This window comes from Pagrus pagrus (assembly GCF_965226575.1).
Source record: "Pagrus pagrus genome assembly, chromosome: 2".
NCBI classification, from domain to species: domain Eukaryota; kingdom Metazoa; phylum Chordata; class Actinopteri; order Spariformes; family Sparidae; genus Pagrus; species Pagrus pagrus.
The window spans coordinates 14,953,521-14,972,558 of record NC_140186.1 but is presented as its reverse complement, the minus strand read 5'-3'; the positions used below and the strand labels follow the sequence as shown (position 1 = coordinate 14,972,558).

The 19,038-nt window shown below is 39.4% G+C and overlaps 1 protein-coding gene across 1 annotated transcript in view; it reads left to right on the top strand.

Moving 5' to 3' along the window:
- Positions 1-18,294: 18,294 nt before the first annotated feature.
- ctnna2 (catenin (cadherin-associated protein), alpha 2) overlaps positions 18,295-19,038 on the top strand; it is a 322,519-nt gene continuing 321,775 nt past the window's right edge. The window contains exon 1 of the mRNA XM_084366449.1: positions 18,295-18,610. The gene's annotated coding sequence lies outside the window, so the exon portion shown is untranslated. The remainder of the gene's footprint in view (positions 18,611-19,038) is intronic.

The window sequence follows — 19,038 nt, the reverse complement described above, 5'->3', positions numbered from 1 at the left end:
ACTCTGGCCACCTGGGTGAAAACATCCTGAGCACTGGACCATGTGGGACAACAGAGATGACATTGTTCTTCGAGTCTGAAACACCAAGCAGGTAATATTTTCTAAAATGACCCATTTGAGTGTAGTTGGTTATGGTCAAGAGAGGAAAGGCCACAGTGGTGAAAAGCACGAGACAGAATGCAAACAGTGGTGTGATGTCTGTCAGTAATCCCCACTGACCTCCACTCTGAGGGCTGTTCAACTTCTATAACAATTTCTTACTCCCAATTGTGTATGACAATGGGGTCTGTATTATGTTATAACAAATAAATCTGATCTTGTCTTTGCATTTACGCCTGGTATTTTAATGAGCTCTCGTTATCCTCACTGAGATTTGATCTCTGTCCTCCAGAGCAAAACCCGCGCATGACTAATCTGAGATGGCAGCAAATCAGCAAAGCAGACTCCCTCGAAAAAAATAACATTTCGTGAGCTGTCGAGTTGGAGGAAACTTTATGAACTTTGAGATGAAGTCTTACATATTTGTTCCCTGGTTTATCCAGCAAATATGATACATTAATAAGTTCTTTCTTTCTTTGTTTAAGAAAAAAAAATGTCTGTTGTGTGTGTGTTGTATTTCCTGCACGTAAGCTACTCTGTGACTACTTAAATTATATGCCTTGTTAACAGCAAAGCAGCTGCACAAATGAGCACAAACACAGCTATTTCTTACCTTCATGTCATTAATTTCTCACCCGTGTTTGCTTTCATTTTTCATCCAGCGTGGTTGAATAATGCGTCTTTTGGCACCTTCATAGCACAGAATAGACAAAGTCATTCACAGCTGCTGCACTTTAGTAGTCATCGACTACTCCCAAAAAAATAGTCGACTAGTCAAGTAATTGCAGCAGATATATCATATTAATTTGACCTATAATAACAATGATCATCAAGTGCAACACCACCGTCGTAGACACAATTTGTCAGACGTAACGTAGGTGCTAACTTCAAACAAGACTCAGGATGTCATAACAATGTTATGAGTTGAAAACTTTTATCTTGAAGTAAACATGTATGTAACACTGTGATCCTACCCTCTCACTGAAGTTGCATAGTGCAGAAACAAGTGATAGCTGTGACAGAGACACCATTCACCCTGTTACAAGACACTGTACCCTCAAAATGATTTTGAAGCTGTTATTTTAGTGGGGGAAACTACATAATGTTGCATCAACAATAGATCGTGTGTCTGGATACAGATCACGTGTTAATGCCAGGTGTAAATGGCCAGAGTGATATGTTTTTCAGTCAACATATCCATTGAACGAGTTGATATGTGATTCCGGACTGCTCTTAAACATCTGTAATCTCCCTCTCTCTCTCTCATACACACACACAAACAGCTCTCCCTCTGCAGCAATGAATCACGGCAGGTTGTTTCCATTATTCTGTTTCAGTGAGGGATAATGGGTCATTCTTGATTTACAGCTTTGGGTATCCTGCCAGCGGTAATATACAACAGCTTTCTCTGGGAAATAATGGAGACCATTGTTTTACCAAGGGCCAGCTGACCACTCAGCTCTTATCCGGACAGCCAAAATGGTTCAAACGGAAGCATCGTCATCTTCTGCAACCCTGTTCAAGACAAATGCACGGTCAAGTAACTGTTGACTAAATGATAATGATGCTTTTTCTGCTTTTATATAACTTCACTAAAGTGCTGCTTTGAGGCTTGATATTTATTGGTATATTCCTTATTTTGTTGTTACCCTGTATTAGTCCAAGTGTTCCTGGAAACCCATGTGTTGGCAAGGCTTTAAAATTTACAGCAGCTATGAGTCAGAGTCAAGATTTGATGAGGAGTTGGTTATATTCACAAAAGATGTGGTTCGCTCCTCCAAAGCTCTTCTCCAAAGCACTCATTGTAATACTAGTTATTTAGATAAATAGACAAATACCAAGTAACATATTTGAAATGTCTATGAAATTGCCCCAATTACCACTTAATTACCTCATAATTGATCAAAAATTACCCCAACATGATTTGATAATAATATTCTGCTATTTTCCAATAAGCAGTTGATAAATAGTTGATCATTATCTTTATAATCAAGAATCAAGTTACTAATTTGCCCATTTTAAAAGTTTTATTCCATACTTTTCTATTCAGTCTATTCAAGTACCTGCGTATTGTGTGTGTGTGTGTGTGTGTGTGTGTGTGTGTGTGTGTGTGTGTGTGTGTGTGTGTGTGACCCAATATCCTCTCTGATGCGACAATATTGGGATGATTATTGGTACTTTCACAAAATATCAACATAATGTGATTTCTGGTAAATAATCATCAAAAATGTGGATATAATGACTACGTGGATAAGGGCAAGTATAAAAACATGTAGAAACAGTCTGGTTAGTTCAGAAAATTACATCACTTTACTGTAATACAGCCTCTGAAACCAGGAAAATACTATCACGTTAAAACGATATCTAAAATCTAAGCTCATAGTCTCATTGCTCGATAACAATTTAATGTCTTTATAATAATAATAATAATAATAATAATAATATATTTAACATATACAGCGCTTTTCAAAATACTCAAAGACAAGTATAGTATATACTGTATAGTGCCCAGACCTATCTAGAATAATTAATATATAAATAAATAAATAAATAAATGTTCTGTCTGCAGTTTTGTTAAAAGGAAGTGCATCCATCACATTGCATACTGTTCCCAGTAATATTTCAAACACCTCAGCTCATACTGTTTCTCCAAGACAGTGATCAAGAGTTCTGCTATTCAGTGTTGCTGCAGAGTCATCCGTCTGCATTTGTGTAGAACTGTATTGTTGTTGACTGGAGAGAGGAAAAAGACATTAAGGCAGGAAATTTATCTTTCTGAAAAATCTCCCTCTTACTTTATACTGATGAAAGCAAGAAAAAGCATAAAGCTTTACCTTGTTCCTGCTGGTGTTATCAAGGGCAGGCACGGTTTATCATTTCTGAGCCTTTTCATCGTAAGAACATCAAGAATGAGGGGTTCTTGGAGTTTTCCAATCTTGCTTCGGTTCTGTGCTCATTAACGAATGTATTTTACAGTTGCACTGAACAAAATGCATCTCCCTCCAGAGAAGTTTATTGTCCCCGTATAGTAACAGCACTGCAGTATTCTTTTGCAGAAGAAGTACAGTGGCCCTCTGGTTAGCACTTAAACTGTCTCGAGCTTCAGTATAAACCAGTGAGACTGCACTCTGGGCGAAGCATTTGCTATGAGACCTCCCTGGAGATCTGCTTATAAATGGATGAGAGTCACTGAACGAGACTTTGTAACAGTATATATTTCAGATTCAGTGGCAGTACATTCACCATAAAACAGCAAGTACTCAAGGCTGTCTGCTAGTCTGGTCTTTGTCCCTCTGCTTTTATTTGCCTCTGGCTTTATTAGGTGGTGCAGCAAACACTTAAGCAATGCAAGCACAGAGCGGAGGTGATCTGGTTTCCATGGAAAATCTATTTTAACACTCCCAGCTTTGGGTAATTTATTTAGATATGTTACGTCTTGTTATGTATCTTTTGCTCAAGGCTTTATATCTGTAATTCCATCAAATGCAGGCTTCAACTCTTCATTATCATAAGTCTCTAATGACAGCATGCGTATCTATGCAAAGGCTAATGACAGGAAAAGAAAAGACATGTTACATGTTTAAATGGCATAAACCTCAAATCATTCAAGTACCATGTGGTTATTTTAAATGTGGCTCTTATTTTCTCAGGAAATTAAAAACACCAAATACCCAGTAAACCCACACATTTGCAGAAATACATGACCAAACTGTAAAAACCGTGAACAAAGTAAGTTTCTGGTACTTCCTCTAAAATGTTTTTTAGGCAGTTCAATAAGCCCATGATTCACTTTGTGAGCCAAATGACTTCAATAAATCAAGATTATGAAGTCAGGAAACTAATCTTCTTGCCATATTGTTGCAGATGCAATTGCAAAGACAAACTGATGGCGGGTGTAGCATCATCAATTGAGGTTAGCTGTCTCCCTGCAGGTGCTTGTTGTCTTGAACTACTGTCACAGTGGCAAGTTGGCAGCAGCACCTAGTAATGAATGCATCTGCCACTCATCGTTTCAGCTGTCCAGAGGCACTAAGTGAAGACACTTGTGACTGACACTTACAGGGACTGTCACTGGGACGTTTGTTGTCACTTCATGTTAGATGTTATCTCCTTGAGCATTTAAAGGAAGGTGGACAAACATAGTGTCAGGGTGAGAATGAATCCTGTCTTACTTGTATTGTATTATTCTAGGTATTGGAGTCAAGTGTTGACTTTTGTTAATGAACTTGGATTTATATAGAGCTTTTCTAGTCTAACAGCTTCTCAAAGTTACATGGGACATGGCTACTAAGCCAGTGACTGCATTTCAAGTCTCCATTTCAACATCTGTAAGTGTGAAACCACAGAATATTGATGAAGTGACCCTGGTTGTCCAACATAGAAATGTTACGTTGTGTGCCTTTAGAACCATTTACTCTTAATAACGTGTTAAAGTCCTCAGTCCCACAATGTGTAAACTGCCCTGAAAACTGCTATAACAGATGTCCAAATAAAACATTAGAATTAGATTTTTTACTCATAATTTACAATATTAATGTTCAATATTCCCTAAAGGTGCTTCTTCAAGTGCAAATCTGGAGTTCATTTTAAAAGTAAACATCACTTTGGCTGGCATAATTTATTCCAGCCCTCCTGCAGTTGGGGGAACAGTATATACATAGTGCAATCATATAATACAATCATCCTCTCAGTGGGGGGTGGCTTTCACCCTTTGTTGAATCATATTATTGCTGCACACATTGTTGCACCATTAATGTATGCAAGTCCATGAAGATATGTGTTAAACTAAAGTTTTTGAGTTGCATTTGTGATCATTGCAACAACAACAAAAAAAGAATCAAGAAAGACAAATTAATTATAAACCTTTAATTCTATTTGCAGCAATAGCCATCATATGTCAACACATAAGGGAATAAATCAGCTGATGTATAGAAAGTTTTAAAGAGAATGCTGTTGTAGTTTTTATTCAACATTTCTTATTTCTTAAGATGAGTATTTCTTTATTTACACCTGTATCAGTTGATTAAATCAATATGAACGATTTCTATACTGTGCAGTTCCCATTCAAACCATGCTGTTCATCTTATAATGCTAGGGTTCCACAGATCCATTTTTAAGCCTCAAGAACTTCTAACTGACTTGTTGGGGCCACCCTGTTAATATCAAACATATCTGATGCTTATGACTTAAAATCTGGATAATTACATCTGTACTTTCCTGAGCTGGACCACAACAACTAATGAGAGAGGATCCCAGAGCAGCTGACAGTGCTCCCAAGCAACAGTAAACATTCTAGCCCTTGACGTTAACGTGAGCTACCATACTCCTGCTGACAGAAACTTTAATTGTCACCTCTAGTTCTCACTAAAGAATAGTCTCATACAGACTTGTTTACGCTGCCCACTATGTGTTTTCAGTATGAATTCGACAGGTGGTCAATTCTTACAAACTGCCCCTTAAACTTCTGCTTTTGTTTTGTTCTTCCTATACCATGCTAATCTCCATTTTGTTTATGTCTACTTCCCCATGAGATCATGTGAGAGAGATCACGTGTGAGCACAGCTTCAGTCTGCAGAGCAATGGAGCCACGCCCCCGCTGCTCCTGAGCAGTGTTCACAGTTTATTCGAAATAGATTCATATTGAACATGTTGCATATCCAAATTGCACAAACCATTCTACACTGCACTTCCTTGGTAATCAGCAGCAAACCTGACAAGTGTGAAGTAGATTGGATTAGATATGTGAATATGAGACAGACAGACAGACAGACAGACTTTGCTTTAGATGTTATGAGTGCTATATAAAACCTGCACGGAAGGTGCTTTGTGCATTGCAGATATTTAGTTAGATGATTAGTTTATTGCACAGGAATTGCCAAAGAAGCAGATGGTTACTGACGTGATGGGGTTATGCATATTTTTAATGGTATAACAATTCACAATCAATAAAACATATAGAACAATATATAGAAATCAATATATATAAATAGTGTGTGTGTGTGTGTGTGTGTGTGTGTGTGTGTGTGTGTGTGTGTGTGTGTGTGTGTTGTGTGTTGTGTGTGGGAGGTAGGCAAGGTTATATGAATATGATAGGGGTTCTCTGGTCGATATTTAAGCGAGGCACATTTGTACCCTTTGATATCCTAATGTAAATGAAATGGACCACTGCTTGTGTGCCACTGTGTATTGATGAAATAGTAAGAGACCATTCTGGCTTTCCTCCTATTTTAGGGCTTCCACCAGGAAAATTAGCTGCATTTCCTGGACCAAACTCAGAGAAGTAATTACAACCACCCCCCTAAGGCCCTGTTGGTACATTCACTCAAAGTATTGTAGAATTAATTTCGTGCCTGAGAAGTAAAAAAAAAAAAAAAAAACTCTGTGGAAATAAACCTGTGCCTGAAAACGACCAACACTTACTATGGCTTGTTACCAGTTTGAATGTGCAGTTGCCTCCTCCAAACACAGGAATTATGAATAATTGATGCCTCTGTGTGTGGTACTGTTCCTTTATCCTTATTTTCCTCTTTCATCGTGCTCTGCAATCTCCTCGAGTTACTGACAGCTGTGACGAACCAAGTCATAGTCTGAACTAAGGCTGTTCTTGCCTTCCTCATGAGAGGTCAGACCATTTTCAAGTGCAAAGTGCAGCTCATCTTGTTCAGTGGATGCCAAGGTTTCTCAAATCTTTGGATGGATTTTCTGTCTATGAGAGATCCAGTGTGACATCATCATGCAGTGTTTCAAGGAGCTGGAGCAGCGACAAAACATGAATCATTCATGCAGTAACAGCTGTGTATGTGTTTGCATCTGCATCCTCGTAAAGACATGCATGTGTTACATACACATGCATAACTTTGCAATTTTGATGACGAGGCAGGGATGACTTGCGCTGAAGGTGATGATTAGTCTTCAATTTCCAAATTTTAATGACCTTTCATACCATCATGTTTCTTGCGCTGATGTTCTCCAGATCTATTCCTCATGTGTATTAAAGACAGCCTACAACAACTCCTAACCTAATTTTCTCAAGGAAGGAATCCCACTTCTAAGCAGGTTGTGGTGTGCAGTTAGTGCTTAGGGCGTGCAGAGGATTGTTAAACATTAACATCAGCACTCGTCAAACTAGACGACCATTATGATTATTATACCATTGTCATATTTTTGTATGACAATGGTACCCCATGCAGGGACTCCACTTGAGCTAACATAAAAATAATGGTGATATACAGTAGAAGCAAATGCTGCAGACTGTTGAGCAGCACAATTATCACAACAGGACGACTGCTAACAGGATGTTTAATCAAGCCATTTCTCACCATTATGTACCCTCACAAGGACATTGCTTTGTTTTGAAAAGCGGTGGTGTCATCAGGTCTTAGATTAAAAAAAAAAAATTGAAAAGGATGAAATGGTCTTCATTCATCATATGTTATTATAGGTAATGTAATGAGGGGATCATAAGGGGGGGGGCTTCATGTAAGGGGGAAAGGTGGGCTCGTTTTTTATCAAGCGGAGAGCAACACTGAGGAGACCAAAAGAGCCAAACTTCAATGTGCAAAAGTTTAACATTTATTTCACAATTTTTTGAATGCATTCAGTTAAAAGAGTCCCAAATATATTAAAATCCCAGCATCCCTTAAAACCTGCAGTCGAGTGTGGGTGCAACAGAGAAAAGGTGGTGGCTTGTCAGTCTCTCTCTCTCTCTCTCTCTTCCGCCTGGTATATCACCATCCTTGCTCCGCATGTCTCTGTGTCTCTCCACACACCTCTCTGTCCTCTCTGCACCCCTCTGCCTTCTTTCCTTTCTTTTTTTTCCTTTGTGCCAGTCTCATCATCCTTAAAATTTGGCCCAGGTGGCTGGTCCCACCCATCGAACCATGCCATGATTTGTGGTCACCTGTTACAAATACAAGAGATTTACCAGGTGCAGATTATCGGGAATCAAATTTGTCATGGGGAGTGTAGACATCAAGCAGTGACAGGAGGTGCAGACACAAACCAAATTGCGACAATAAATGCATGCAATACAACAAAACAAACTCGTGCAAATAAAACACAGTAAGCAGTAATGTTAATCCACCCCAACAGCCAGTTACTTTATTGTACATTTGCCGTAAACTAACATTAGCGGGCAACGGCGCACACCACTTCAGACACTCACTAGAGTTTCTGGTTCTCTCTCTCCTTTTCCCCTCTACTCTTTCTAAACATACATTCATGAAGTAAAGTAGTAAACCAGTCGGCAGTCTACATCACATTACATAAACACCCAGCAATGGAGGCGACCTCCACGGATCGCTGCTGCAGTCAGGTTGATAAACAGGAATGAAGATACTCCATATTTCAATACTAAAAGTTAACAGTTAACAGCTTCAGATCAGAGAAGAGTCCAATGTGACGCTGGGGATTTATTCTCCAGAGGGTCAGTCTCTGCACTCAAGAGAGCCCCCTAATGGCAGAAGTTACATTGTATGTTTAAGGCAATGTATTGAGGGGATCGAAAGATATCAGAGAAGATAATTATGGCGGTGAAAAAAAATCATAATTGGTCATTTCAAAATGCTTTAGGGACATGATCCCAGTGTACACAGTGCAAACGACACCGATGTACCGTACACTCATATAATTAATTCTTATCTCAACTACTTATTAACATGATTTGAAAAGGCTGCAGGAATATTACACACAACACTGCATGTATTTTGTATTGACAGCCCATTTCATTTTATGCAGAAGAGCTTGCAGATGTGGCCCAGCTTGGAACAGAAATGCTTATAAGAGCTGGGAGCCTCCACTGAAAGGCTGTGTTCTGGTATGGAGCTTACAAAGGAAGCAGTGCTGTGGTGCCACAAATTGACCTGCCTTCAGCATTTTTGGCCTGACGATAAGACATGCTGGAATACACCATATGAATGTTGCTTTCAGATTTAAAAGTTACACCTTGGTCGCCTCATGAAAAATGCTTTGATTTGAACTTCTTCTAGGCAAAATTGTTTCCAGAAAAACCATGTGAAGATTCTCAAAATTCAGAACATATTCTTGTATAAACCCTAACAGATGGCATTACTCGGTTCTCTGAGGGTTGTGTTTGGGATGGAAGCCTCAAAATTCACAAGCACTGCACAGACAAAATGGAAGGCAGATGCTGTTTCATTCTCACATTAAGTCCCATTGTAATATGTGCATCTCAGGGAGATGCCACACAAGCTTATCTAGTCAGCACACTCACTAACAACCTTGGATGCTAACAAAGCAAGCCACCGAGTGATGCAGAAAGGGCAACATGATCAGGAATATGCCACCTCTTCCCTGAGTGCATAATAAACCACAGTGCATTTCACAAACATATCTGCTTTCTTACTGGAGTAGAAACCGTCCCTTCGAGCATTTTATTAGATTGAAGGAGGAGGATGGCGAAGTAAGTAAAAATAAAAAATCTGACATTATTACGCTTCAGTATTTCTTGCCTAGAATAGATAAATATATGCACACTCCCAGCCTCTGCAGCCATCCTGTCCTTGAGCATGCTGACCCTCCCCAGTAGACGAGTATTCGAGCAGAGAGAAAAGTGTATTACATAGGTGCATTGCTTTCTAATGCAATCAATTTGCCATAGCATCATTGTCAGCAGCCAAGCAGTATAACATCAGCATTGAAGGGAGGTAATGGTGTCTTGTTGCAGTAAAGATTCCACTAACTCGTGATCCATGGACCAAAGAACACTGTGAAATGACTTCACACGCTCTCCAAAGGATAAAAGATAGCCGTTAAAGCAAACCAAATAATAAATCATGTTTGACAGCCGTCTAAATGATTAATTTCATCTCATGTATTAAATCATGAGCAATCTTTAATTCATGACTCAGGATGCTGCAAAAATAGTACATTATGTTTAACTATTTAGGAATGCCTTTGTCATACTACTTTTCTTATCTGTGCGTGACCCTTGATGTTATAGGATAATGGCTTTAGGTTTGGAAACTAAATATGTGTACTCAAAATTGGAATCAGTAGTTGATTTATAGTAATCAATTAAAACAATAGATGATTCATACACATACATGTCAGCACTAAACTCGTTTGCTATGTTCTGCTTGTTTGCAATTTCATTCTTTTATGTCCTGAACCATATGTCACTGCTGGTTTTAATGGTCTGAACAACTGTCTGTCTTTTTCCAATCTTTAAACTTAAACTAAACTACATTTTATTTATCTTCTCTAATCAAACAGCCCTAAATGTTAGCTAAGTCAGTTTCTGTAAAAACCACGGATAAGTTAAAACTTTTCTTTATATTGCAACTTTACATTTGTACGGTTTAGACTGAATTTTCTATTTCCTCTTGTCATATTGAGGTGCTTATGCTCTAGTTAGGTTTATGCACAAAAACCACTTGGTTATGGTTAGGAAAAAATCCTGTTTTGGCTTAAAATACCGGTTTTGGTCGCCACAAAAACACCTGGAAATATATCCCCAGGTGTCCTTAAAAATATCCAGTGGTGTGACTCATTAATTGATTGATTGATTCATTCATTGATTCATTCATTTGTTCATTCATTCATTCATTCAACATTTATTTAAATCTCGAAAAGATAAATGGCAGACAACCATACAGGACAGCATTCAAATGCTGAGTAGTTTGAAATCAAAGTCTTAAACTGACCTATAGGTATAACTGCATGAAGTTAAATGTATGTTGTAAAATGTTCCAAGTGTATGGAGCACTGAAACTGAAAGCAGTTTTCCCAAATTTAGTCTTCACCCTGGGAACATCGAGCATTATTCAATCACTAGAGCATGTTGAATAAGGTGCCCATCCAACTTTTTCATATAGAATACAATGATAAGTGGAATAACAGTCACCAGTAATGAATCTGAGGGTGGAGTGATAAACGGAGTCTAGTTGAGTAAGAGTGGAGACAGAGGCATGTCCATAGATAACATCACCATAATCCAGGACAGATAAAAAGACAGCTTCAATGACCCGTTTCCTACAGAACGTGGGGAAAGTCGTTCTGTTTCTGTATAAATAACCAATTTTTGTCTTAGCTTGCTAACAAGTGTGTTAATTTTGAAATTTAAATGTGAGTTTCTGATCCAACCAGATGCCCAAATATTTGTATTCAGAAACCCTTTCAATACTGTGTCCTGTTAGAGTGGTAACATGCTGACCAATGCACTCAAACTGTGGTCAGCCATTTGGCAGCCTTGTCACCTTGTGATAACGCCACCATCATCCCCTGCATTTCCTGATGTAATAGCTCGCTATGATTATTGAGAACATGATTTTCCCCGTTTGGTACAAAACTAAACCTCGGACATATCTGTCCAAACGTTAGCTGCTAACATTATATCCTGGCAACTGGGCTGAATTAAAATAAGTGGAGACCCATGAAACCCAGTGTTTTGTTCATGTTCTTTTTTCATGTGCTATTAAATAAATTAAACAACCAGCAGATCAGGGTGATCACTTAGACATTTTCGAAAAGACATTCAACTCCATAAGAATTCTCCTATTTTTAGTGTCCCTGATTGAAAGCTCAGAGGTAATTGTGAGCATGTCCCCACTAAAATCATCATGTAAAGTGGGAGCTCATTTAAATGTAATCATTCTCACTCTTGTGCTCTGCATACAAAAGGCAATCTGACACACAACTGTGCTGAGACCCTTTTAGATTTCATATCTGATTGTCACATTGAACACTTTTTTTCCCCCTCAAAACCTATTTAGATAGGGGGTGAACGATTTCAATAATACCCTAGACCAAGCGATGCATTTGTGTTGATGCGGGGATAATGATAATGAGCAGGATGAAGAGATGATTGCCGCTGTGATTATATCTCGTAGGATGAAAAGATGTGCTTGAACAAGTTAATGGTAATGAAGACGAGACTCTCCTAGGATTAGAATCTACGGAAGGAAAACTTGTCTCTATTGATAACACTGTCAAAAGGTACATCGAGGTCTTGATTCACTTGATCCCCTGATCATACAGTATATGGCCTAAAGTATACAGAATGTGAGTAATGGTTTCAACTGGAATAAAATCACCCTGATATGGACATATATTTTGAGAGGTGCTGTGGTATCCATGACTTCTTTAGACATTTTCTTATTGCAATTTTGCCTGTAGTTTAACTTGATCTCAAACTTTACAAAGCTGTGTGATCACATATGGCATGGCAGTAGAGATGAGGGTGATGTGAGGTGATGTGATGCGAATGCTTATGTGAATGCTTGTGTGGATGTATATTTATGGCAGTATATGTGTAGGATCGTCCAGTGTTAGTCTGTGTCTCTTCCACCACTGTCTTTTAACCTGATGTACGTTTGTACCGCATGTTGTTTTTATTGTATGTCTTTTTTGTGCTGCAACTTCTTCCCTATCTCCTCCCTGGTGGAGACCAATAAAGTAACTTTAGAAGATATGTGCTTTAACGTATCGTTATGAAGTTAATGTTGATTGCACAGTATTATGGCTATGGAATACTGACACCACTTGCATTTAGTTTGGTTCCCTATAAAACTTGCTCTCACTATTCAATTTTATCTGCCACCGCCGGGCACGAAATCTCCCGGGAAAAAGGCTGACTGCCGATCCAGTGAGTAATTAATATCTGGTCTGTATTAATATATATGTTTCTAACAGCTTGTTATGCATCAAAACCAACCAACTTGCCGAATAAATGTTGGCGTTGTACACTTTCTGCAAACCATGCATATGTTAAATTTGTACTGTTCAAGTCATACAGATATTTTGAAACTTTATGTGTCTTTACTTTTTTTAAATTTTTAACTGAATGTTTGGACAACAATGTGGCTTAAGTCTGGTAAGGTTTAAACACTCGGTTAGGGTTAGGAAAAGACCTCCACTTAAAAATATTAGGATTTCTAGTAAGCTTATATACATGTAATCTGATTTTAAGACGAAATATATTAAAGAAATGTTTGTTTGATCTTAAAAAACATACACATTTAACAAATCTGTGATTTGCAGAAATTCCAACATATTTTTCTGCCAATTGACCTGTCAAGATGTTTTCAAATAGCTTTTACTTTTCAAAATAAATGCAATGCACATATTTTTTTCCACATACTGTATACCGCTGAATATATTTCTCATTATAGGTGGTACAAGTAAGAGACACTCTTTCCTGAACAGAATTGGTCATTCTTTTGGTTGCAAGGCCATTCAGGATCACTCTGTCCATGGCCATTCACGTCTCTGGTATTTGAAAATGAAATAGCTCATGACTGCTGATTTGAACAGATGTGAATGACCCTTATGTCACAAAGGAGAGAGCAAAAGTAACAAGGATACTATTCTCCTCTTGAGATATTAACAACCAATGGCAGTTTTCAAAAAGCTGCACCCCCGACCCTTCTTTCCCGTCTTCTGCATTCTCGTCTCTTCGAGTCACAGGATAAAGAGTGTGGGTTTTCAGAGCCAAGAGACTGCAAAACTTTATTATTCATCCCCAAAGTAAAGCGCGTTGGGTGTAGTGATGGCCTCATTATGTTAAGAGAGCAGTGGAAGCCAGTTCAGGGACATTTTCTGATTACAGTCCCTAGAGTGCCTCTCCTCTGGGTGGAGGGTGGGGACCCAGCTGGACACTGTGGTGGAATGTGAATATGTGTTCTAACAGATGGGGGTTTATGTAAGCCAGGCCTGCGGACGGCACTTGTCACTTGAGCACGTGTGCATACATAAGCACACACGTACACTTTACAATTGTATATTGCAGTACATACACACTGGATGAATAACATCTCGGAGGAAATCTCAGTGTGACGCTGTGCAGCTTTAAAAGCAGAAAGAAGCTTATGATCTTTCGCTGCTTTATGCTGCTTGACTTGATCTAAATATAATAAAGTAGTTGACAACTCCTCAAACTCAAAGATAGGTTTATTCCCACTGTAGCCTCGCTCCAGATGGATCAGGCCAGTGAACCAGATAAGTGAAGGGCTGGGATACACTGTGAGACATGTCTCCAGTAACCCCACAGTCACGGTCCCCTATCTGACAAATGAATAATAGCTTGCTAACGCGTTGTGTTGGGTTGCTGCCATGCACTGAAAACACAAGCAGATGGGAAACAATGGGCTGCTGTTGCTGCTCTTTTCTTCTCCCAAGACAAATAAGGAGGCAGAAAAAGGAAATGTCGGGACACAACTGGCTATAGCAATGTTTACTCACCAATAAATGACTCACCATTTGATTTACTGATCATCACCTTTACCCAGGTGTCACTTTTTGCTTTTCTCAAGACCTTCAAGTTCTCCACTTATTTGCACTTATTTTGCACTTATTTTATGCTATGGTCTTGCACTGGTGATAGCGCGCAATATTGTTTACCGATTTTCCAGAAGATGGCTAATGATCAGTGAAAGTTCATCTGCCACAGCTGCACAGCATCAAAGGTCCAACTACTTCAGCTGTGTCTTACTGACCTAATATGTTGGCTGGAAGTCAGCGTAATCCAATTTCCTCCGGAGACAGAACTTCTCAGAGGCTTTCAGTGATTACCTGCTCATTTCAGACTCAGTAATTGTCCTCAAGTTCAACAGACTAAGCTTGAAAATAACTTTGGGTGTCTCCCCTCTAAGCCTCCAGTGAACTAACGTGTTGACGAATGAGTAATTAATATCGCTGTCAAACTAAATTAATTGCTTTTGAGCATATATAAATAAGAGTTAAGCTCTGTAATTGTCTAATTTGGTAGTTATAATAGGAACAGAGATATTAGGTATAATAGCAGCATCTCACTCACAAAAACTGGATGTATGACAGTTAGTAAACATAACCATTGACCGACCGGTCAGTTAGGAACAATGTGACATTTGCTTGTGACTACAGCAAACATTTTTCTAGTTTTCATCTACCCTAAGCATTGGTCTTTGCTCAAGCCCAGGAAGCATACTCAGAAAGTAAGTGACGGTAAAGGTTTCCAGTGGATGGTTTATTAGGACCATTTCACCAAGTTCCAAACCAGTGTATTGATAAACCAACCCAATCCCCAGAATAAATGTTTCTGCAAACCACTGACACTGTATGTTGAATCTCTAGTTTCAATTCTGTGTTGTGACCATTGTCTTCTGTTGTTCAGGTCTGGTTAGGTTAAGTAAAGGCACAAAAAAGTGGATATTTTAGTGAGACGTTTGGACATTTTCCAACTGTTTTTCTGGTAATAAAAGGGGGTATTTTTAGGGAGATGTCAGGAGATTTTAGAGCCAATTTCATTTTTGAACCAAATCATGATCCTAACCATAATCAAGCGGTTTGTCGCCATCAAAACGCTTACATGTTATGATTATCGAAAAAAGGACCTGAACACACCAAGAAAAGCTATAAAGTAACACAGTGGAGCAAACACAGGACCGACTTAAATACATAGGGGCTTATTAACTAACAAAACACAGGTGTACGCAGAAAACAGGTGGGTAAAAAAAACAAAGACAGGAAGTACAAAGTAAAACATGACATATGAGGATATAACCTACAAAATAAAACAGAAAAAAACAAAAATCCAAACCATGATATTACAACCTGTCCCCATGTCTCTAAATATACCTGCTTTTGTGGTCTTGAGGCGGTTTTGGACAGTTCTCTGCTGCTTGGCAACAATCCCAAACTACACCACTTTACTTGCTTTGGGGAAATCTTAATATGTTACATATGAATTGTAGACATTCAAAGTATCCATGCTTAGCAGAAACTGACAAAGTCAATGTTTGATTCTGCCGACTGTGCTGGATAAACTGCCATGGCTTCGGGAGTGAGCTGAGATTTGGTTTGTTCATGAGTGGGGTTAATATGGAGCAGGAGATCGACAGGTGGATTGCCACTGGACTGTCAAGATGAAGAGGAGGTTGAGCCTGAAGGCAAACCTCATGATTAAACCAAGCAATCTAGTTTCCAAACATTACTTATGGTCATTAGCTTGAGGCAGTGAGGCAGCTGAAATGACTACCTTCATTTTATGTCTTGGCTCACCCTTAGGGACAGAGTGAGGAGCTCTGATAACTCGAAAGAGCTTAGAGTTCAACCACACTTTTCTTTTTCTTTCCCCAGGACACAGTTGATGTAATTCAGGCATCTGATTGGGTGACAGCCTCCCTGGATAAAATCTGGGCTTATCCAACTGGGAGAAAACCCCAGGGAAGACCCAGAACAAGCAGGACGGACTTCATACATATGCAGTCTGGGATGGGAAAGCCTTGGGATCCCCCAGGTAGGGCTGGAGGGTCAGGGATACCTGGTCTGCCTTGCAAAGCCTCTTGTCACTTGGACCCAGAAACAGATGAGTGATGGAGAACTGGAGGATGTTTGTTGCAGTTGTCACCGGGTCCTCCTGTTACCCAAAGCATATTGTTTGTGATGTGAGACAGTTCTGGACTGTGACGGCACAACAAACACTGCTTCTGCTGAAATAAACTTTTCAACAGATCCAAGATCTGCTGGAAGGTTGGCTGAACTGAGGCACTATAAAGCTGCAGCTACATACGACAGGCTGCAACACAGAAAGCCCTATGTTTATCTGCAAACTTAAGTCAATGAATATAAAAATTCCCTCAAACAAAATCACTTTGTTTGTAGGATTAATTAGCAAGTCTGCGGTCAGCGGTGAAAAAAGGCACTAATTACCTGGCATAATTTGTCTTCCTCACAGTGCGTTTGTTGCGGAGCAGAGAAGTCATGTTCACTTGTTTACAGCTTTATTAACTATGTTGTGTTTTATAAGCGCAGCTAATAAAAACAACATGTTTACAGCGGATGTGTTGATTTTTGAATTCTAATGCTTCATGGATGAGTGAACAGACCCCGTGGCTGTGCTCTGCGGCTGTTAGAGTGGGACAGTGTGCACACGGTGTCCTGCGACGTCTCACTCTACAACAGCAGCACATCACTGCTGTTTTACTGATTTACAGAATCTGAAAAATTGGGCTAGACACCAAATTTCTCCATATTGAAGCATCTGTGATGGGTTATGTGTGTTTATACATGGAGCATGTATGTAACAGTTACTGTTCTTGTGGTATCATTGCCTTTTCATTCAAAACAATGTCTAAGAATAAGATAAAGCACATGTTTGAACCTCACAGAGGTGTCAGAAGACCCATCAGACATAAAGAGTGTGAGCCGAGGGTTGGATTCAGTGATGGGTGAGTATGTTGTATGTGCCTAAAAAATAAATACATAGCTTTAGTTAGAGATGATTTATTTTAAGATTTATATTTTTAGGGATACATAGCAACAGACTTGCTGGAGTAAATGATGTTAACTTTTTCTATCCTTTCATTGTGTTTGTCATGGAAGAAGGGTCGCAGCAGTAACTCCAGTGACTGTCAGGCTCACCTTGGATTCTTGTCTTGACCTTTGACCTCATTGTCTTTTTTCCCAAAAGTCGTTGTCATTGTAGAGAAAGTCAAAATACCTACTGTGAAAAAGGAATGTTGGCACAAAGTCTTTACGCTCCTGTCGTTGTCCTAAGTTCACCAGCAGTGTAAAACGTAAATGTATTCATTTGATATGTGAATAATTAAAACTGGAGAGATTAAAAAAGAAAAAAAAATGAAATGATTTAATTTAATGGTTAGATATTGGGCGACTTGATGTGTGCAAACTGATCAATGATTCTTTTTTCTGTAACAATATCAGTGACTGAATGAATGAAGTTAGTGTTGTCAAAAGCTATAACAAGCATAAGAGGAGTAGCCAAGTTATTTCACAAGTTTTGGCTACAGTTCACATTCAGATAAAAAAAAAAATCCATATATCTTAACATACAATAATTAAATTAGTCTATGAAACAAAGCCAGATATTTTTTATCATCTGCAATTGCTGGCTTTTTAAGACTATAATAATAATAATAATAATAATAATAATAATAATACTAATATAATAATCATATAATAATCTGCTGTTATCTCTACAGCAAATACTCTACACAGAGACAGTTTCTGTAATATACATGTGGTATATTTCTAAATGTATTGTAGTAATTACGCAGTTAGGTGATGTTGTGTTGTAATGACTAATACTACAGCTGGAGTCGCAGAATATGCCAAAACTCAGAAATCCTCCCTACAATGTGCTCACTGGCAGGGCGCATCCTCACGCCCGGAATCACGCATGCGTCAACGCCGGAGACTCTCCTGATTTGACAAGCCTGGAATCTACCACACAGCCCACTATATTGCAAGGCTCTCCGCTACTAGCGCACCATCATCTGCACCTGCCTGCTCTGTTGTTGTGGTCGGAGCGCTGGGAGGGGTCATTATTTCGCAGGCAGCCAGAGGAGGAGGCATCTCCGAGACACCGACAGAAGCGTGTAGCCTCAGATTCAGCACCACGGGATTGAGGAAAGCGTCCGGATTGAGTCGATTTTCACTGTTCGCCGTGGGTTAACTGAACAGGAGGACACCATTTTTTTGGGAATACTCAGTGAAACCAGGCGCTGTGAACAGTTTGCGGACCTGCAAGAGGTGTCATCTCCAACGCGTGAAGGTGCGTAGTGTTTAGTTAGCTATTTGAATGCTGTGGTTTGTCAACTGAATGTGTTTTTTTTTTTTGTTTTTTTTTGCTAGCAGCCTGGTAGCATTACACTTGCTGCACCGACTGACCCGTTGCACCGCTGCTAACATTAGCTTAGGCGAGGTCCGCCTTTTCATTCATCATTGTGCTTATGCTAGTTGGCGGGGTAAATAAATCATCCGCACCGAAACACTTCACAGCTCATAATGCCACAACTCTGTTTTGCTGAGCTCGGCTGCTCTCGTTAGCTAAATAAAATCTGTGCTGCCGACTCTGCTAACGTTATCTGAACCCCCACTCCAAGCAAAGCTATCCAGTGAGCCCAGTGCTGAAAGCCTGCTCCGACTGACTTGTGCCGAGCATGTCGGGCTGAGACGAGCTAGGCTGCTAGGCTAGTGGAG